Source organism: Apis cerana, linkage group LG12 (genome assembly GCF_029169275.1).
Source record: "Apis cerana isolate GH-2021 linkage group LG12, AcerK_1.0, whole genome shotgun sequence".
NCBI lineage: Eukaryota > Metazoa > Arthropoda > Insecta > Hymenoptera > Apidae > Apis > Apis cerana.
The window spans coordinates 10,924,681-10,947,428 of NC_083863.1; the positions used below are offsets into that span (position 1 = coordinate 10,924,681).

A 22,748-nucleotide genomic window follows, 5' to 3' on the forward strand; every position below is an offset into this window, starting at 1 on the left:
TAAACGGCTATTTTACAGATGATTTCACGAGGCGAAGTTTCGGTGTGCGACAAACCGTGAAAGCTTCGGCTTCGTTCGGGTCAAATCGATAAATGGCCGGTGCGGATAGCGGACGAGGAGGTCCGACTACGTGGTCACCGACTATTATTTCACCTATTAGGAAGATTACCGGTGTGAAAAAGTTTTTCTCCGCGCGGGCCGGGGATTGGAGGGAAAATTGCGCGTGTTGAAAGTTAAACGAGGAACGTATCTTTGGAACGACGTAATAATGGGAAATAAACGAGCGCGACGAGGAAGAAAGTCGCGGCAGGGTAGAGGCGGGATCGTTGCGCGGAAGGTAAGTTGTTACGGCCAGTTTTGAAATTATAATAGTCGCGCGAGGAGAAGAAGAGAAAGAGCTCCGCGATAAAAGGGATTTCTTTTTCATCCCTTTCGCGTTTCCCTGGTGTTATCGATTCGAGAATTACAATCGAGAAAGGTGTGTATTTCCATCGATTCGTTTTTCGAAAAATAATCGAATCGATCGATATCGCAGGAGGATATAACGAATAATTCAAGATATATATATATATATATTTTATCTTCGCCTCGATACGATTCTATTAAGCGTACGAGGCGCATAATTCGAATATGTCAACGTCACGTACCGGTCTACGTAGGCTAACAATCGAACCGCAAATTGTACCGACATCCTGTCATTATAAACCATTCAACGATCCCTAAAGAGTGACATTCGATGATATTTTATAATTATTGCTCGTGATAAAAATCAAAGATTAATTTATCAATCGCGAAAACAACCTCTTCGATACAAGTTTCGCATTCGAGACAAATTATTTGTAACTTTGACATTGGCCGAATAATACGTTTATCGTTATACAAATTACGCGACGTAATTTTTACCTTGACACAATTAATCTAACCTACAAATTATTGAATTAACGATATCTCTGAATATTGCAACGTTTGTTTCTGTTAGTTAATATTACCCGCCGTAGTTATTAACGGATAACCTATGCCGACCTAATACTACCTGACTACGAATCATTAATACGGCACAATTTCTATATAATCACCAGTCTGATCTGTAATCACGCCGAGCACGGTTTAACTTGAATTAATTCGAGGAAAACTTAATAAGCTCGAGTTTTCCCTGTCATAAAATTCCACTTGTAACAGGATTTAATTTCGGAATAAAAGAAAAAATTCTCCCTACGATACGTCGAATCGAAAAACACCCGATTCGATCGGTTTCTACGAACCCGATGTTTCCCAGAACGCCGTCACTAGTTGTTTTCGAACAGACTTTCGCACGTATCGATTCCTTTTATCATCGAACTCTCCATCATCTCCGCTCTGGAACATAATATTACACGTGCAACTGGTCCGCGAGGAGTATTCGAGCATACGTGGCCGATCGGCGGCTACGGTTACAAGTAAAAGGACCAGTACGAGCGTGACGACGCGATGCGCGCATCCCATTGGAATGCATCCGTCGCGTCTCTGCCGCGTGCAAGCCTTTTCGCGCCTCTTTTCCAAGACCAAGAGAATCGACCAGTGGAATTAGAGGCGAGGAGTTTTCCTTCGAGGAATTTCGAATTCTCGAAATCGTCAACTTCGACGAGAGAGTCGAATTGTTGAAAAATGTAATGGATCTCTCCAATTCTTCGTAAGAGTTAGATTCGTGGATTCGTGCGGATCAAAAGCGTGTTATATGCAAAATCTTTGACGATCGAATTGGATAAACACTTGTGCTCCGGATATGTGATACCGTCATCAAAAAATTGTTGTAAAGCTTTGCCAAGTTTCAATAACTTTAGTGTATCTTTTCATTATTTTTATTTTTAATCTATTATATATATATTATATATATTAAGAACTCGAAAGATGGAGAATAAATCCAGATCAAAGTGTTTGAAAAACTATTTTCAAAAGAGAATATCATCGCTTTAAATTTTCCTTCGGTATTTCGAGCAAAAATCTGGAATTTCTTTTTCCAGGAAAACGCGCGGCTTTCGATTTTCCTCTTCGCCTCGAATTAAACGAAAAACACGTTGTTTGGGGCGAAAAGGGGAGGAGAGCGCATACCAGATTTGTATTTTTTATGCAAACATGTTCGGAGAGAAGCGGGTGAAATTAATTTTGCTAATGTACCGAAGGTGGAAAGATCGAAAAGGACGTGGCGAGGATTTATCGCGATCCACGAGGAATCCACGAGCGTAATATTCTTCCTCTTATTCGCGTATGCATCCACGTCGTTGAGACGGTATCTCTATTATTATAAAATACGCTCGATACGGGATACGCTCGATATTCCAAGGGACAAACCGATTTTTACGGAAAAGATGTTTTCAATCGAGAATAATCTCCTTTGATTCCCCGACGTGACCCTGCCATTTTTCATATACCAGACTGGAATTTATTGACTTTTATGAACGGAGGAGTTGCGCCGAGGGGAAGAATCTCCGCGCCGACTATACATATTTACTCGTCGTGTCGACACGAATCAATATCGATAATCATAGAAAAAAAAAACCTCTTCAAATTTCGAAAATTGTGCGAGAACGCGAAAGAAACGTTTCGTCAAACTTCAACTCGTCCATGGTCGAATGGCGCGGAATTAAGAATGAAATTTCCAGAAAACGGGGAAACACCTTTCCTTTCGTCGACAATTTTCCCTCAACCGAAACAACTAATTGCTTCTTTCCGTATATAAATGAAAAAAGTAAAAGCGTCGATCGAAAACTCGAATAGGAATTGGGATCGTCGAAGCTTTCGAGCTTAGGATGAGAGGAAGGTGCGCAGAGGAGGATGAACGAAAAGGAAAATTGGAAAGGAGGAGGAGGAGGTCCGGCAAGATGGAGCGAAGGGGATGAAAGGGGAGGAAAGAAAGCGACGGAAGAAAACAAACGCTCGTTAACGAGGCGCATCAGGGCAGATTGAAGAGATTTCCTGCCGCGGTTCGCCCGACCATCTCTCTCTTTCCCTCTCCCTAATCTCTCTCGCTTGTACGTAGCTCGACGACGACCGGGGCCAGAGGTTAATTTATCGAATTAAACGTCGCACAATTGCGTTACAAGTCCGAGTCACCGGCACTTTTTGCCGCTGCTATATGTGTGTCAACGTACGTAAAGGTGGCTCATTCGCTCCTTTCCTCTCCCGCTATCGACTGCAAATCCACGTAACAACGCGTACGCGTTTCATCGATCGCTCCAATTTCAGAGCAGCGATCGAAAGCGTCCAATTCTAGAAGAGAAAAATATATATATATATATATATGTATATCCTACGAATATTCCATTATTTTCCAATCATTTGGAAAATGATAAAATGATAAACGGGGACGAATCCCTTGCGTTTACGCGTTCGCCTTGTACGCGTCACGCTGGTCGAGCGTGATGTCGGAGAGAAAAGGGAGGGAACGTAACGGGGTAAGAGTCGTCTGGATGAAACGCGTGCGTCCTCGAGTGGAAAAAACCGAGTGTACAATTAGTCAGAAATGGGGAGAAGATTAAGCGAAAATGAAATAGGATTGGAAGCACGAACCTTTATTAGCTGGAAATTTGACTGGAACAAGGGAATAATTTGGAATTTCGCTTCGAGGCACGTGTGCAATTCCACGAAAGTATGTTGGCCCGTAGTTAAAATTATTTCGACCCCTCCCCCTTTCAAAATGGAATTTTCGGCTGGAATCGAATCCATTTTCCCGCGATCTCGAGCGAGGATTATTAAATCCATCGTTACATATGGCGCAAATGGAATTTCTCGAGCGTGATTATCCTTTGCATCGCGATTCACGATCACAGGGACGTTAACTCGCGGCCAAGTCTCGCTGCGTGGCACTCTTGCGCGAAACGTACGGGAGGGAGTCGTCCGTCGACTACGGCGCGAGGCCTCGGACACGGAAGCCACGTAGCCGACTGCGAAACCCGATTTCGATACATCCCGATATCGATCCCGAAATGGCTCGGTCGCGTTCGAAGGCGTGGACACGTCTAACAGCAGCAGCCAGACATCACGAGTCTGAATAGCGTCGGGTGGAATGGAAATCCCCCGTTTCTCGGTGTCGACGGTGCGTTCGCATCGACAATGGCGGCGATGGACGAGAAAATTGCACGATCGATGCTCGTTCGCGTTGACGCGCGAGAAACGCGTCGAACGTGGAGCAACCACGGAGAGAGATTAATTTACATGTATATCGGCCAGCCGAGGATTATCGTCGTCGAAAACGGATCGAAGGGGGAGCTCGGGTAGGATCTCGGTTCTTAGAAACGCGGCTTTGATCTCGAATCGAGTATTTCGCTTTGTATCCGCCTCCCTCGGCTATCGACGGATGCGTCGAGTCGATTCCGACAATTTTATCGATAAACATCTTCCGGATACATCCTCGGATATCTGATCGAACAACGCGCGCGTAGCAATTATGATCGAGGAATCGAGAAAAGAAGGTGAATAAAATTCGTTCCTCCTCGTTTTCCCTTTCTTTCTTGATTAAGAAGTTTAGAAAGATCGGATGATAATGGAAAAACGCGCGAAAAAGAAATTCAAGGAACGAACGATATATAAGGAAAGGAAAAATCAAAAGAGAAAGAAACGAGTCGACACGTGGAGGACAAGAGGAGAGGAATCGGAATGGACCGCGTATTCAAAATTCCGGAAGGAACAACGCAATAATGTGCATCCATCGAGAGGAATCCTTCGAGAGCAAATTGCCACTTAGCTCGACATCGCTCCAAATTGCGTCCCTTCGTATTCGTGTATATATATATATATATATATACCGGTGCTTTGTATTTATTAGGGAGGAAATTCGAAGAATATAATCGAATTGCGGGATCTTTCCGTTCCACCGTACGTAATTCGACGATTCGGCTGCATTGATGGCAAAATGACGTCTCCACTTTTGCCTCGTCCCCGATAAACTCGTAGAAAAGATGCTCGAGACGGAGGAGGGGACGCAGCCGTAGAGAATACACTTATAGAAATTGTCCATCCAGGGCGATGCGATCGAGGGGAGAAAAAGGTTTGGGGTTTCCATCGCGGTGAAAGCACTCGAGGTGTCCAGGAAATACGATAATAACGGACCTAGAGAGAGTAATTTCGTCGAAGCCATCGTTTCTTCCGTCATATTTCCCTCCACCGAATATCACGTATATATATATATAAATAAAATTTTACGAATTTTAAATCCTACGAATCGAATAATTCGTAACAAGTTTCGTGATAACTCGACGTTTCGCGATGATACATAAAGCCGTTGCCTAGTCCCACAACTACCATCACCTGGTCCCCAAGCAAAAGTTCATTAATACGGAGTTCGAGCCGAGAATTTGGTCGTGTAACTTTGTCGAATTTAATGTAGGTTATTCCGGGTTATAGCTTGATGCGTTTAACAATTACGATTGAAATAGCTCGAATTAATTTCTGCGCGAGTAATACAAATTTGCAAGTAAAATCCATGGAAATCCCTATCCAAGTACTTTGTAGAAGAAAAAAGAAAAAGAAACGTATCTTTAAACGTCGTTAATTACACTCTTGAATTGAAAAGCGAAGAAGAAATTCCGATGTACCGTTAAATGCCTTTCCCAAGGATAAAGAGAAAAGGACATTCCGTATTAAAACGTTAAGTTCCATCGATAGGATATTACGATTATCATTGGCTGATAATTAGACGAGTTTCGCGCAATACAATTCTGGTTTTAATGCCGGTTCCCCGGAGCGAAATCTTATTACAAGTTAACGTCGATCGGCTATATTTCGTTTAATCCTGTTCAACGCGAGGATCATTTCTTACCGTCCGTATTCGCGGCGAGTAAAAATCAATACAATTATACTTCGCTTAAGATCCTATGAATGAATTTCCCTCGATAATCGCGATACGATTTTTCTACTTATTACAATTAACCGGATCCCGATTCGCATATATTACGCGTATTACCATATTATCCGATGCACGCATAATTTAACCCGACATGTGGCATTCCGATCAATATACGGTATACCGTTACGCATCTACGAGAAATTCAATCGACGCATAATCGTCCTGCGTTCTCTTCCACTTTCGCGGCCGAGCAGCCGAATTTAATTAATCGATCGCTCGTTTCCCTCCTCCGTCGATCAATGCCAATTCTCGCGAATTACACGAGATGAAAGAGCGGGAATAATAAATCCCTCGGATCGTGGTGGTAAAAATCTGGCGATCGCTCTCGAAAGAGAAGGGCGATATTTCGTTCCGAGCAAGGTCGCTATGCGAGGCGATTAGCCATCCTGTTGGCGTTATCAAGCGAGTAGCCGCGGATTCTTCCCTCTCGCCGCGGTAACAATATTTGCGGAACACTTAAATGGAATCTTGTACCGTCTCTCTCTCTCTCTCGCGCCGACAACCGATACCGTGCGCACACGATCGTAAAGTATGCGCCATTATTACGGTCGTGATAGCGCGTGCATATACGCGGCACTTAACGCCGGGAGGATCGGGGGTGGAGAGTCGGGATACCGAATATAATGGATGGACAAATTGTCGAGGAATAGGCGCGCTAATGCACTATTCCTGCGATATCGAGCCTTCCCCGTCTTTGTAATTCCAAGATTATCGTAATATCGCCAATATGCAAATATCCGTTCGAGTTTGTCACTCTTTTTAACGTTTCGGCGAATAATCTTAAAATCACCATTTCACCATTTCGATTCTTCTACGATTACGAAATTTTAATCCTACTGCGTCTTGTTAATCTTGCTTATTTTCCAAACATTCTTTTCCCCCTCTTTTTAACGAATTTACGACGTAATTAATAGCTGCTTAATACGTCGATGATACCGCTTTCGTGGATACGTATCTATTCGCATTATACGAGAACGACGGATAATTCGTCGGTATTCCACGAACTCGCATTAAGAGCGGTCCGTCGAGGGAATGGAAGGGAAGTTCTATCGAAAGATGTAGCTCCCCGCAGCTAATTTGCCAACAAGAAATTTGCGATACTGTAATCCCGTGTGAACAAGAATATCGCTTCTCCGCGATAAATACAGAGATCGCGAGCGGCGCAAGTCGGCGAGTACGAGCGAGCCTCGTTTACGAGCGATAGTTTGGCCGTATTAAAAATAAAGAGACAACGGCCAGGCAATGTTCGAACGGAAAGAATTACCGGGAATTTTTTTAACGAGAATAAATCTCGGCGGACTGTCCGATAGCCAGGGACAGATCCCGATTATAACTCGATTTTGCTCTCGATGCTAGAGGGCATACGGTTTATTCTTGTTCTCATTTTGAAATCACCATGTTAATTAATCGTTGAATTATTTGCTGCCTCGAGACACGGTTCATTAACTCGGACATGCACCTACCCTCGTGCGTTATTCGCTACTTTTTTCCACGGATACAGGTACGCGCCAATCGAAGATAGAGTCGTTTGCGTTAAATTGCAACAAGATCGCGTATCAATTTTACGTCCCCCCTTTCTTTATTTCGACGAACGTGACGAGTCGCGATACCGTAATTTCCTTTATCCTCATCACCATTATCTTCCGGCGAAAACTAACTTCTCCAACTTTCAATTACCCAATAAGGAAATCCCCCCCCTCGTGCTAATCGGGAAAGTTAATCGCAAAGTGGTTACGTTAATATAACCATAAATATAAATATTATCGCGTCGATAATATCCGTTATCTTTGGAAGAAAAGGGCGAAGCTACACGATCGCGTTAAAACGATCGCCGTTCCGAGTTGGAACAGTTGCCGCTAAAAACGCTCGGAGCATGCGCGCCACTATCGTCTAGTCTCTTTTCCCTCTCTTCCTTTCTTCCTTCTTTTCTTCCCCTCCCTCTTTTTTGTAACAAAGATAAGAGTAAACGCAGCGAGACTACTAGCAGGACGAGCGAGAGTCGTACGTAGCGTGCCATTATGTCAGAATGTTAATAGGCATCGCGCCGGTTAAAGACAATAATTACGTACGATATCGCGGACATAAAACTGGCCACATTGTAGCAACCTTGTAATAAGGTATCGCTAACAGCTAGCGTACAACGTATCTGAAACTTTATTACCCGGAGGAATAATCTTTGCCTCTTCGCTTCGCATTGTTTCCCATTAAATATATACGAGTATACACCAGTGCCGCGGCCAACCGCCACTTACGTTCATCTCCGAGTGTCAAAGAGTGCGGACATCTCTGCCGAGAGATAGAGGATGATTGCTCGAGGAGTAGCGTGTACGCGGTAAATAAAAAAGGAAGAACCGTTGGAAGAATAAGTAACAGCCGTAGATACGAAGCGAGGCGAGGCGAGGCGAGATACGAATAAAAAGGCGAGTGAGAACGGCGTGGATTGGTCACGGTTTACCGGAAGCCAGGCAAAAGTTGAGATAGGCGTACGGAGGTGGAGGATCTATCGTCTCGAAGTGTTCCATCTTTCCCGTCCGTTTGCGCCCGTGAAAAATCCTACAAATTTATACTCGGCGATCGCGTATCGCGTGTATATATAAATTGTCGACGAAGGCGATCCATAACGAGATCATCTATCGACGACTCGTTCAACTTTCGAGCAGCGCAAACTTTCGATGCGTACGCGAGACGATTACGCTTTCATAACGTCTCCACAAGTATTTTCTCTACCTCACGACGGTGATGTATCTTTCTCGCGATACATCTTTTATCGATCGTAGCCTACTTAATACACCAATAATCTTTCTTTCTCCGAGATGATCTTTTCGTCCGAAGGAAATTTTTATGTGTACTCGATCGAACAAAAGAGCTCGAGGATCGATCCTCGATAACTCGAGGATTTCCACGAGGCAAAAAAAAAAAAAAAAAAGAAAAAAGGAAACGAGTCGCAAGTTGGCTATAAATACGAGCATTCCATCTTGTTTCGAACCGCGTTTATTTTGTACACGTATAACTCGTTAATGAATTACGGTGCGACATCAACGTCAGCAATTATTTTCTCATCCACACCATCCTCGTTATCCTCTCTTCTCCTTTTCTCTCATTTCTTTCTTTATTTTCCTCTCATCGTCCCAGCCATCTCATCAAAATCCTCAACTTGGCCGATCTTTCGCGTCCCTTCATCTCGATTACAAATGTCTCTTTTCGAGCCTTTGATACGCGAGAAAAAAAAGAGAAGAGAAAAGAAACGTCGACGAGTATAATTCATATACATAAATACATATTTCAAGAAAATATCGACGCGCACGATCTCTCGAGATCAAAATTCAACGACGTCTAATTAAATGTTTTTAACCCAAATCCGTTACTCGTATTCGAGATTAAAACCTGCGAAAAATACTCGTCGAACGAAATACACACGGACCGATCGAATCTGGCTAACAAAGCGATTGAAAAAAAATTCGACGCGCATACCTCTCTCTCTCTCTCCCTTCCTCTCTAAAAAAACAAAACATTTCTCCGAAATTGCAACAACTTTGTTTTCTTTCTTTCTGTTTTATTTTTTTTTGAATAACTTTTGGTGGAAAAATGGAGATGAAATGGCGCGGCTTGGTTTCGAACGGGAGCGATAACGAAGCGAGTAGCCGGAAGGAAACAACGCGGTGTTACCATTCTCGCGTAGCGTTGGTGATAAGAAGGGATCGTAGGATGCTCGCGAGCATTGACGCTGCCGTTTTCGATAGGGGTCCCCTGGCGAGGCGAGGCGAGGCGCGCGGAGTCGAGTGGTTTGTTGCGCGCGTAGGTAACGGGGCACGCGGGACAAAGAAGAAAGGAGAGCCGGTCGAGTGATAAGGAAGTGACAAATTGTCTAGCTAGACGAGAACGCTGTCGCCGTGGGCCGTTTACGAGCTGCGGAGCCGCGCGAGAAATGATTTACGGACGGTTAACAGGGAGAATACAGAGTGTCCCCTGCTAATCGTCGCCAATCGTTCGCTTTTCTTCTCGCCGATTTATGGAAGGGAAAGGGAAAGGACGCGCAATATCGACCACGAGAGCATTGGTGGGAGCGGTAATATCGTTCGTGATTTCGGATAATTTGTCTCGCGTGTAACTACAAATTGCCGCGACGTACTCGGCGTAATCGAAGCTAATAATTTTGTCGCTCTTCCACTAATTTCGCGCAATTAGTCCACCTATTATTCCTCTTTTCTCTCATTTTCCATTCTCCATATATCTTCCCTCCCCTTTCGCGAACGCTATTAGTAATCCAACGATCGTTAAAATCGACGGATCGACGGAGGCAACGATCGAGCAGAAAGAAAGAAACGAACGGGGAAAAAGAAGAAACGTTTTCACGAAGGGATTTTCGAGAAAAACGATTACCGTAAGAGCCCCGGTTTTCCCGGGGCCGACGTCGACCGCGTCCATTCAGCCGTGCCAACAGATTATGTAATCGTTCCACTCGGCAGGCGAATGCACTACGAGATTACGGCTGATAAAAGCGTGTTGCATTCGCGAGGTCAGCCGACCGCTTTTATGAATGAAAATTTATATTGTTCGCTGGCGAGTCGTGGCCGCGCGCGTTCTACGCCTCGTCGTCCTCGCACGGACGCGGAAACGGCGTTTAATAATTTATCCTCCCCTCATCTCCTGTCCATCTTCCCTCCGCTCCTCCGCTCGCGATCGAGTGTCGACCGATTCGTTTTGGGCTCGACACGCTTTCCTTCTCTATTCTTTCCCCTTCTCCTTTCCCTCGGTCTCGCGAGATCGACGAGAAGGAACGTCGCGAAACTTGGAATCGTTTCTAAATCCATTTAACTCGAGTTTACCCTTTACGGAATAATCGCGTAATCCGGCACCGACGTTCAATTAAATCAGTTTCAAAGTTGCGCGTATAACTTCGACTCATAATTTAATGGAGCGAGTCAGCCAGCGGGTATAACCGCTCGCATTCCACGCGAGAACGCCAACATTAAACTTTTGTAAACGCGATCCTCTTCCCTCCCGGTGTGCAATTACGAATACGAGTACCAATTTCTATATTAATTTCTTCGCTTCGATACCGATCGATACCGACGAAATGAAAAGAAATCTCCAGTTTCCTTCGAACGCGGAATCTCTTTACTCCTCGATTGGGCGATCGATCCGACGATTAATCGACGATTAAACGACGCAGTGATGCAGTTCGCACTCTATTCTCTCCGATGTTTTTCGTTCGAATAATATTTAAACGATTGGACGATTCCCATCGACGGGACGTGCGTAAAATTTCGTTTTAATGAATGAACGTGGGATAAATGGAGCTCCATTGTACAACTTCCATGTTCGAATGGAACAAATTTTCTGGAATAGATTCGACCTGGCTCGACGAATACGAATCGAATCTCGTACGAGCGTAAGCATTGTTTCGCGTGATTTTTCCTCGACGTGTGATTTTTCTTTTTTTGGGGAATTCGATGAAAGGTGCTCTCGAGATAAATAACGAAAATCGGTGGTTTCTTTTCTCCCCGCGTCGTTTCGATTATCGCGGAATTATTCCGGACCGGAATGGAATCGTAACGTTGAGCGATCGTAAAACCATCGATAAAAGATAACTTTTTCCCCGCGCTTGATAGATAAAATTTTTCCCTACCCGTTGATAACGATTCGTAAAAAACGAATGGGAAAAAGTAATAAACCGTAGTTGGCGAAACGAAATCGTCGCTTCAATAAGTATCGCTCGCCGAGACAACGTTCCGCGGTGCTTTGACGACGAACTTTGTAACGGACGATAGCGGGTCCTTTTCACTCGAGACGAAACGTTGGTTCGTCGTATCCTATATCTCTTCCATTCATTGGACGACGTAAAGGAACTTTCAAGCAAGTCCTCTTAACGCAGCGTGTAACTCGGCGATCTGACCCATTGTTGTACGAAACAAAGGAACTCGAGAGACGAAGGGTGTTCTTTTTCCAGCCACGAGACGCGTACGTAGTAAAATTTCATGAATATTAAAATCCTCGATCCTTGAACGATATCGAGGGGGGGGGAGAGGTTTCCTAGATCCCTCGAACATGGAATAATTTCAACTGCGATTCTCCGAAATTTTTCGAGAAGAGATTCCGGGAAAAAAAAGAGAATTTCATTACCCCATTTACGATCAATTTCAGCTCGCGTCTTCGGTACGCGTGGAACGCGGGGCTACGATAGTTCACGAGGGATCGAACCGCGCGTGGTAGCTGCGGTCGACGATATCGAGGCGTGGAACCAGCTCGCGCGATATAAGCGACCATTAAACGTAATTATCCCGAGGAATATTCCTTTTCCGACCTGGATGATAACTCATCCATAATCGTCCGTTCGAATCGCTATCGGAGGAGATTATAACTCGGCCGCGCGATATATACGATAATTTCGAGGCGTAATGGAAACGCGAACGGGGAAGGACGACTAGAAGAGGACGATCTGCGCGGGGTGTGGAGTTTAATCGAGGTTTGCTAGGAAAAAGAGAAAGAAAAGAGGAACGTGGAAGGCGTTTGTACGCGATTTACTGTGTATTTTCGACGCGTGTTTCCACGGGTCGCGCGCGCACGTCCGTCTCAACATCGCGATAAATTACGCGCAACGGAGAACGATCGATATACGTAATATATATCGGTTCGATAGTTTATAAATTGCCAGTATTATTACGATATGCCGGGATATAAATACAGGATCGAACTCAAGAATGGGAGAGGTCGTAATTTATGATGGCTACGGTAATAAATTTCCGAGCAATTTAACCTACGTCGTCTATTAGTTTTTCACTTTTCGCGCCAGCCTTGTAATTTTACGCCAAGGGAATCGGCTTAATTGGCTCGAGTTCGGAGGAAATGTAACAAAGATCGAAATATCTTTGACTATTCCCATATATCTCTTTTCCCCTTTTTTCCATCCCGTTCCATTCTCCACGCCACCGCCAACTTTAATTCCCTCCGCTCTCTAATTTAAAATGTCCGCCTAACTTTTGCCCGGAGAACGTCTTCGGGCTCGCTGCTACTTTACTTTACGCGGTATAAATAACGAGGCTGAATAGTTCGCTCGTGGTGTCGGTAGTTCGAAAATGGCGCGAGTGGAAGGGAAAAGAGGAAAGAGAAGAGGAGAAGAAAATCGAAAGGAAACCCAACGCGTCGTTTCTTTTCTCTTCGACGCGATGTAAGGAAAAAAAAGATATCGTTAATCCGGAAAGTTTATCGCGATCGTAAACATCAGAGAGTAGATAAAACGTATACGGATCTGGTAGTTAGAGAGAATTCTCGAACAAACTCAGCGTGAGATCGTCTGTGAATAGGTGAACGTTACGGTGACGTTCGTACCTTAGAAAGGTAAAAAGAAGGGAAAAAAGTAAACATCTGCGCGAGCGGATCGAGAAATTGTCGCGAAATATCAAGATGTTCCGTATTTACGACGAATAAACGTGCTTAACTTGCGTAGTACGGCACGTACCAACTTGGCTGCCGTGCAACTCGCTCTCCTCCTACTTTTCCCCTCATTTTCTCTCTCTCTAGCGAGCAAATATTTTCATATAGCGTGCAGGTTGAATGAAAAGCGCAACTTGCAACAAGCCGTACGTTGCCGGGTTAAATATTGATTTTTCCATCGCAGATGCGAAATGGTCCATGTTTTAATCCCGCGTTCCCTCCTTTTCTCGTCCCTCGATCTCGAGCGTTCGAACTCAGAAATACCGAATAATCTGAAGGGGGGTATAAGGCTTAAAGTTTTTCAAAAACGTCACCATCGCTCGCAGCTTTTATCGCATCGAACAGATACTCGTATCCATTCGAGATTTCGAGCTATAAATAGAATCGGAAGAAAGGAAGATAGAAAGAAAAAGAGATCTCGTTTCGAGCGGAAAAAAGTTTTTCAGAGTAATATACTTTAAATTCAATCCTCGAAATTTCTTCAACGTTGAAACGCGCACAAAAGATATTTTCGTTTTTGAAATTGTAATGGTATTAACATTCTCCTACGTCATACGTATCTCTTTCCATTCTCCCTCGCTCGATTTTCGTTCTTTTTTTCCCTCCTCTCCAATTTATAATAATGTGAAAATTTCACGCGAAAATCCGAATAGAATAACGACAATGTCGAATATATATATATATATACACATATCGCATATAGCGTCGATAGTAAAATCGATGGAATCGCTGTAAATGAATTTGGCAGCCGCCGGACAACAGCCGTTCGCGTAAACATCGTTAAAAAGCGTTTGCTTACAAACCTCGTGACACGAATTGGCGAGAGGCAAATTCCTACAAGATAGCAAATTCTGGACAGATTACGAAGCAACGGCTCGCGTTCGTGCAATTGGCTGGCTAATATTCGATAGTGGAAAAAAAGGAGCGTCGCCCTAATTAAGCGACGAAACTACTACTTTTTATTCTCAACCCTGTTTCATCAAGCCCGACCACTTAACATGGCAACGTCCCCAACGAGCAATTACGTGTCCCCATTAGGGATCCAAATCAGAGAAGGAAAAGGGACCGGCAATTATACCGACCGACTAATAAATTTACTCTCGACCCCTCTTACGGGCGTATCGCCGCCTCCTTTCTCCTTTCTCCTCTTCTGTGTACAGAAGCTGCAACCTCAATATCGTTTACGACGCGAGGTTAGATTAGCGTTGTAATAACACGGGCCACACGCTCGCCCGGGGAATTAAGTTTTCACGACACCGACGACGATTCCCCTAATAACGATCGAACGTGCGCGTCGCGTGCATTTCGCTCCATCCACGTGTTCCGTAATTAGAGGAAACACCGAGGAGAAACGAGACACCCGTGCGTGTATCACGCGATCCCCCCGATCGGGACGCGTATTTTGATTTTCGTGGAGAGGCTCGATCGTGGAAAAATCGGAATCCTCTGCTCTACACGCGTGTATGACTCGCGATAATCGCATCGAGGAGATGGCATCTCATCTCCTCAACGAGTCCCTAAACGGTTAAGTTTGAGCATCGTGGTTGGAGTCGACTTGGAAAATTTATCGACTTGGAGAAAATAGAGAAGAGGAAAACTGTGCAACTTTTTATCCCGCGATATTATCCGAATTTATCCCCCCGTTGCAGGAAGAAAATTACCGCGAAAGAAGATGGTTGTTGTTAAAATAGCGGAGAATAGGAAGGAAGGTCGAAGTCGGTAGCGCGGATGCTAACGAGATCGATGCCAATTAAACGAGAGGAGATCGGCAGGCAGAGCGAAACAGATTCGATCTCTCGTCGATTCGCGCCGAACCAAGTTAGATTAATTTACGAACATTCTTCCGCTCGCAGTTTAATTAAAGTTACACACAAGCCGGTATACAAGGTATCCCCCGTCTTGCTCGCTCACGGTTGAATGGCTCGCGAACGAGCGATCGTACGAACTTGTTGCAGCGCGACGCGTCCTTTTCGCTTGGCCGGAGCAGCGCCGGTTACAAAACCAATTACCGGATAACGTAATTACCCGCGACGCTACTTGCACCAATTTCACGCCGGATTCTCCGCCATTTTTTCCCTTTCTCTCCTGCCTTTCGATCCGATATCCAGTTTATCCTCCTCCCGTGCGAACCATTACTCGCCGGGAACACGATATTTCGTGCGCCGGTCGAAAACCTCTTCTCTCTTCGGATCAATAAACATCTCCTCTTTCCACGATCGTGCATCGTCTCGAGGAAAACTCGAAGGACGTGTACGAATCGACAGGGAGGAAAACAGGGAGGAGAATTATTATCGAGTCGGTATTGAACCGACGCGTAGCCCGCTATCTCTTCAATCATTCCCCGAATTTTTATTTTCACTCGCGAGACGCGAGAAGGGCGAGCGTTCGGACGAAGTCTGCGAGGATCGAGCATTCAATGGGAGGGGAATTTAACGAACGTACGAGAGTAAACTCGCCTCGAGATGCAAATGGATGGAAGATAAAGTTGGAGGAAAGGAAGAAAAACGCGCGGAGACGGCAAAGCAGAGGGAATAAGCACGGGTGGTGAGAGTTTAAAAGGACGGCGAGTCGCATACAGACGACTGCTAGGACGCCGTTTAATATTCCATCGGATATGGCAGTTGAGCGTCAATCTCTCGCGTGACTGCAAATCGCGGTATTAATGCAAAACAGCTTATTGTTTACCGAGCGACGCTGCCTAATATGATCGATTTATAGCCACGGGAAACGATTTGTGGATGGACGTCCATCGATCGCCGGGTCCAACTTACACGCGCCATTTATTCCAACGCTCGGATCGTTTCTTAACACGATGCGAGAATTCGATGATAGAAAGGGAACGCGAGTCGGACGCGATTCGCGCACCATCTGCTGGACGAACGATTCGATATCGATCCCGTGATCGCGGGATAACGTTTCGCACCATTGTCGTATCGATTATTTGCGAGCAGTCATCGAAAAACGGGAAAGAAGCGCCCAGCAACTTGACGAACGCGCCTTTCATCCGCCTTCATCCAACTTGCATCGTCGCAATGGAAATCGAACTGCACAGTCGTGATAATTCTGACTTCCCACGCGATCTATCCCTCCAAGTTGGAAATTTAAAAAGTTTCGCAGAATTTCGACCAATTTCGAAGAGTAACGGAGTAGAAGAACGGAGGAAGGTGCGTGGGACAATTTTCGGAGAGAGGATTAATTATTTATCTTGTACAAGGAAACGATCGAATCATGGAAAATTGTGCAAATTTTTCTCAAAGCAACTAAATTCCGGGCAAAGCGTAGAAATGCTATTAACGCGCATATTAAACATTGCGAAACGTCAACTCAAGGCGTCGTCAAAGAGACCCTTCCGTTCCGCGATCGCTGAAAAATCTTAAGAATACGTTTAATTTTTAATTTCGCGCCTGAGAAAAGAGATTCTTCTCGGGGAGCAAAGGATGGACGAGACGTCGTTCCGTTATTTTTCCCCCCGAGGACGAGTGGAAAATGGCGGAAAGATCGAAACGAAACGAAAGGAAACGATCGCGGAAACTTTCCACTGCGTCTTCTTTTTTCCCCCCGATGGAATTCTCACGAGTAATCGTGCCACGGATCGCGTACTTCCTCGTTGCCAGGATTTCTTAGGCGGCGGCGCGATCAGCGCGCATAGCTGCGAAATATTAATGGGACTCGTTCCTCGGCGATGTGCACGCATACGCGCCACCGCCCGTACGACGTGGCGCCAACAAAGAGGAAACAGCCGTTCTCCCCGCGATAAATCGGCACCAACCTGCGATAATAATCGATACCCGTTGCCCACATAACGAATCGATTTACACGGACGTGGACCGGTACGCGATTTTATCACCCGTCCGTCTATCGCGTGATTACGCGACCGCCGCCAACCTCCATCCGCCAGCCTCCTGCCTCTTCCTTCTTTCCTCTTGCGCCAATTCCATCTTACGCGTCCTTCTCTCTCTCTCTCTCTCTCTCTTCCCCCTCCGCTCTGAAATTATTTACGCAACTTTTCCAAATTGCTTCCTGGCCCTCTTTCGAACGAGAGAATAGACAAGTATCGATAACGTGGAATATTCGATATTAGCGATCGAGCAAACTCACCCGCGTTCAGAGAATACGATACGAAAAATCCCACACCCTTCGATCGTACGCTTGAGAATGCGAAAAAAAAAAGAAAAGAAAGAAGGGTCGAAGAATTTGAACGAACGCGACTAAATATACGTTTGGAATGTTTGTATAAATTTTCAGAATTACGCGTAACAGATTCCAAAATAGAGGATGACTAAACGCGAGGATATTAATACACGGAGTGAATTAATTAAAATGTTGCAAACTAGTTTTCTTAAAATCGTTATGGATTAAATATGGATACGAAGATAATAACGAATAATGCAATAACATCAATTGCGATCCAACGTGATAATAAATTAAATTAATCGATAAATTTTTTCACGGTTTCGTTTTTTCTTCTCTCTCTCTCTCCTTTACGGTATCGATCGAACGGTAATAAAAATTAATTTCAACTTCGCGAGAGGTAAATTTTATCGCAAATTTATTAAATTTTTTACACCAGCTACACGGTTAAACGCAACGTCCAACGTGTATTTTTAAGGACAAAAGAAACGTTCGCATTCTCGATTCGCTGTTACTAAAGAAAATATCCGTATATCCATATAAAATCATACACAAACATATATATATATGCGCGTATAATGAGTCTGATCGATTCTGGTGGCGTACGAATACAATTTGATTTTAATTTAATATTCGGATAGAACAAGAATACTTTGAAAAAAAGAAAGAGAGAGAGAGGAAGAAAAATCGAGCGAGACAACATTATCAGCGGCCAAAAGAAAGGAATAATATCCTCTTTCATAGCGATATCGCCATTCTTCGTTACCCGCTAATAAATTATGCGACAACGTTGAGAAAGTTGGTCCGCCTCCCCGCTCCAATCTATCTTCTCTTAAGAACTTTAAATCTCTTTCTTCGCGAGAGACGTTCAATTAATATCGCCTCGACTGGCTCGCTTAATTTAAATCGAATTAACATTCTTACGGTGTCAACCACCGATCGGAACGCCATTCATCATCGACGCGAAATTGGTCGACGACGGACGAGACGTCGAGTACAAGTTTATCAGCCTCGATATCGCCCGATTAAAATACCGATCTAATTTCTCAACGAGACAATTTTCCTACTCGTCCCTTTCTTTCTTTTTACCATCGGAGAGCGGTAATCGATTGGGACCGAATTACCCCCCTTATCGCGATCCTTATCTCGAAGATGGGAAACGAGTCGGGCAGAATTTCGTGGATTCCGCTTCCTCCCGGCTTTTCTCGGCTATCTTAACGTTCATTCGCCGCTCGTTTGCATCGACTTACACGGCGAATCGGCTTCGCGATTATTCAACGCGATTCTACAACGTAAACAGGCTACCGTGTTTCGCCGCGTGTATCTGCATTCGGATTAACTCTCGGAATAACGATCCACGCGGAACGAACGTTTGTGAAATTCGAGTAAGAGCGCGCCGATCCTCGTTATCCAATTTCCCAAATTGCCCATCATTTCGCGCGTGATTTGAATTTTTCGTCGAATCGAATTACAAAAAGGGAGAGAGAGGGAGAAGGGAAAAAAGAAAGATAGAATAATTGTCTCGACGAATCGAATTTTTACACGTAGCAACGCGTGCTGCTTCTTACCCGAGAATTCCTGATAAAAAGCAAAGTATATGTACGTACGTTAGAATTTCTAGCTCGCTTATTTCCCTCGCGGTGAAACATTGTACATTTCCACTGCGAATATCGTCCACGATCGAACGTATCGAACACGAGCCCTGCTACGAACGAACAATCGAGGATCGATTAATCGGAAGAGGAGCGAGAGCTTTTCGCCGATATCCCGAATGTTCGAGGGAACGAGGACGACTCGAATTTATTATCGATTCGTCCAGTTTTCCCTCCAAAGTGGAATCGTTTCGCGCGATATCGAAAATATTTGAAAACGATGCACGGGAAGCTCGTCGCAACAAGCTTTCGATCGAGAAGTATTACGAGTATTCGAGGAAATGAATCGCAGAAACTTGGAAAGGAACAAAGTTCGCGCCGATATATCTTTTCGAACGATGGAAACTACTTTCCTCCGAGATATCCGCAATTTCGTATCGGAGGAAAATCGAGAAAAGAAGTTGGAAAAAAAAAAAAGTAAAAAGGATATCCGATGGATAATTATCGAGAGACTATTACCTCGTGGGCGATAAAAGAGTAAGATTATCCTATAGATCCTATAGGGGGACAAGCTAATCCACGATCTCTATCCGGTGCAAGATACGCTGGTTAAATACGATAAATCTAATTATCTTCGCGGTGACAAATCATTGCGATCGATCTCCTCGATGGAAAAATTTGATGTTAAAATTTTCCAACCCGTACAATAAGTACACCGCGTACATTTTTAATAACGTCGAAAACGCATCGATCGATGTACGCGTCCACTCGATATTCTTTACATCCCGATAAACATCGTTTTTACAAGTAGCGAATCTAATCGCGATTCGCTGCGTAAATCTTGGTCGAAGATAAATTTGTTTCGCGTAACATTTATCAAAACGGTATGGATAAAAATCGAGATAAAAATCGGTTGCGACACAAGTTGACGGATTCTAAGTATATTTGTTTGCTCGAACGTGCATCTAGGTATACAGGTAGCTAGGAAAAAACTAATCGCCGAGTGATATTTTTCTGCTCGCCTATAATAAATTTACATCGTTAAAGAAGAAGTAGATGGGACGGAATATCTAAAATCTTAAAAAATATTCGAGGAATAAAATATTTGAAGGAGAGACGCGTGGAAAAGAAACACGGAGCGATAATAGCGGTGCTTCTCGAATCGTTCTCGATTCCTTTGCCCGAGAAACTCTATTATATTTCCTACCAGCAAGCATTTCCTGGCCGGTGGAAACCATTTTTAGATCGTGGAGGGCTCTCCATTTCGCCTGCCACTTGGACCGCGCTAAGAGAGAACTAACAACCGGAATACACCGGCTAACCCCGCCGCAAAAATGCTGAATAAATCCCGAGGGAGGAATCCGTTCGTTTCCGGTAAAAGATCTCGAAGCGAGCAACTGCGAAATTAATTCGAATCGATCTCCAGTTATCTCCAGGAAAAGCGTCCTGTCGTTCACCTTCGAGATTATCGATCGATCGATACTTTAAAACTTTTCCTCTTCGTACGGAACTGGCGATTTAGGAAAATCGGGAGATTCGTACACGAACGGACGAGAGACCTTGCGAGGCGCACAAGTGCACTTGGCGGAGGGTCACGTTCGAAACGTTAGCACAAAGTAAGATACATGGGACAAGGGAGGGAGACAAATGGAGTCAATAGTTGTCAAGCTCGAGGAGGCCACGAGGGGGACGAGGATCGGCCTCTTTCTTCTCTTCTAACCACGAGACCTTAAACTTCTTTCGGAAAAAGGAAGGGGGGACAGAAATTCGGCGAAATAATCGTTGGAGAGAAGAGTTAAAGAAACTGTTAATCCGCGTAAAGAAATAAGGTGGCGGTTGACGGGGAAAGGGGGAAGGGGGAAAGGGCTCGATCCCGGACAATTACTCGGACGGATATGAAAAGTTGTTGTCGAAAATTTGAGAATGCGGTTGAGTTACCTTATTTCAGAGCGGCAGTAATTGGCAAGATTCTTCCCTTTTTGTTTGCTCGTCGTCCCTCGTCCACTTCGTTCTCCTCTTCTTCCTCTTTGTTCGCCACTCGAACAACTTTGAAGGCAAACCAACGACGCGGTTCGAGGAACTAATACCTTTTTCGTGGGAATGCTCGCCCCGGAATCTCAGACGACGCGTACAATTTTATTTCCCGTCGAATCGAAGCCCATGCTTTCCCCGCTCCTTTCACGATCTGCAACGAAAACCGATTAGATTAGATTATGTACGCGTTCGCGATACATCGCCGCGTAAACCGATGGTCTTTTCCGACCACACGATTCCGAAAATTGACCAATTAGGCCAAACGTTTCCACGATAATGATATCGCTCGATATTCCTCGCGAGGTAACATCCTTGTTGATCGAAATCCAGACGAAACGAATTTTCCCAACCAATAAGAATATCGGAATATCGAAATTAAAAAGACACTTGATCTATATACACGATATACAATCGCGTCGAGTCTCGTTGTTCAGATATCGTATTCGCTTAAAGTACACGTTCTGAGTTAAAAAACTTTGCCACGAGTCGCGTATCAATTTTTTAATACGCTACGATCAACGAATTTGAAAATATTTAAATTTCTCAGCTTTCGTAGCTTTCAATTTAAGCATCTTCTTAAACGAACCGAGAATTCTTCTTAGGGAAACATTAATTTACTGCACAACAAACAGACGTTCGAGGGACGCATCGAAAAGCGAAAAAGAGAAGCAGTGGAAGCGAAGATCGAGATCTAATAAGACAATAAGACCGATTTTCGACGCGGCGATGAATGCCGGCGAGGCAGCAACTTTGCGAGAGTAGTCACGCTCCGACGTATTCGAGTATGCAAAGGAACGAGTTAATTAAGGACCACCCAGAAACCGCTGTCTCCTCGAACCGCACGATGGAAACGTGCCAAGAGAACGCGCAAATGCCGATTCGCTTTCCTCCTTCCCCCCTCTTTTTCCTCCCGAACGAAAGTGCATCCGAACGCGACCAATAAAAAACTCAACGTTTCGGGACGTTTTTAATTCAAATTTCGTTTCATCCCTTTCTTCCCTTTCCCGTTTCGGCGAAAAAGCCCCTCTCGAATCCGCCGTGGAAAGCACGCGGTCGAAAAGATCAACGGTGGGATTTCGAAAAAGGACCGACAACCTTGAACCTCACGTCGAGCAAGGATCTTCGAAATTTATCGCTTTCCGACCGGGAAAGGATTAGCCAACGTTTATGACGGGTGAGAAAAAACGGACGGTCGAGAAATTTATTTCCATCTCGGAAACGAAGTAGCAACGTTAAATCACGTAGCGTAAGCTAGGAGGCAGCAACGAGATTTTCCTACCTGAGACCTATCGTGTGTATATATATATATGTATAATGGAAATGTCGCTTTGAAATTTGTTACATCCACCTACATCGACGAAAAACACGCTATTTCGATTTTAAAGCGAACGCGGGAGATTTTCTTTCTTTCCCCTCTTTGACGATCGTAATCAGCTCGTAAAGCCACCTACCGTCGTTGCAAGAATTATCCCAACGAAATTACCTGCCCTCCTTCGCTCGTGCAGCTCAATCAAAAAATCCCTCCCACTTTCAATACTCGTTATTCCCTCGTTTTCCTTCTTCTTCTTTCTTCTTTCACCCTTTGATCGCGGAGAATCGAGTCGTCGCCTTTCGCTTCCCTCTCCCCCCCCGATCTGAAAATATTTCTTCGACAAAGAGAAGTAGCGAGAATTACG

The 22,748-nt window shown here is 44.5% G+C and overlaps 1 protein-coding gene across 6 annotated transcripts in view; it reads right to left on the minus strand.

Moving 5' to 3' along the window:
- Nucleotides 1-22,748, minus strand: part of LOC108003707 (uncharacterized) — a 95,214-nt gene that overhangs the window by 49,272 nt on the left and 23,194 nt on the right. For 4 of the 6 annotated variants that reach the window (XM_062082800.1, XM_062082795.1, XM_062082796.1 and 1 more), the window contains one exon: nucleotides 20,977-21,223. The exons of 1 other annotated variant lie outside the window; for it this stretch is intronic. The gene's annotated coding sequence lies outside the window, so the exon portion shown is untranslated. Of the gene's footprint in view, nucleotides 1-3,128; nucleotides 3,247-20,976; nucleotides 21,224-22,748 lie in introns of all 6 variants that reach the window. One more of the 6 variants, XM_062082797.1, reaches the window with a different exon arrangement.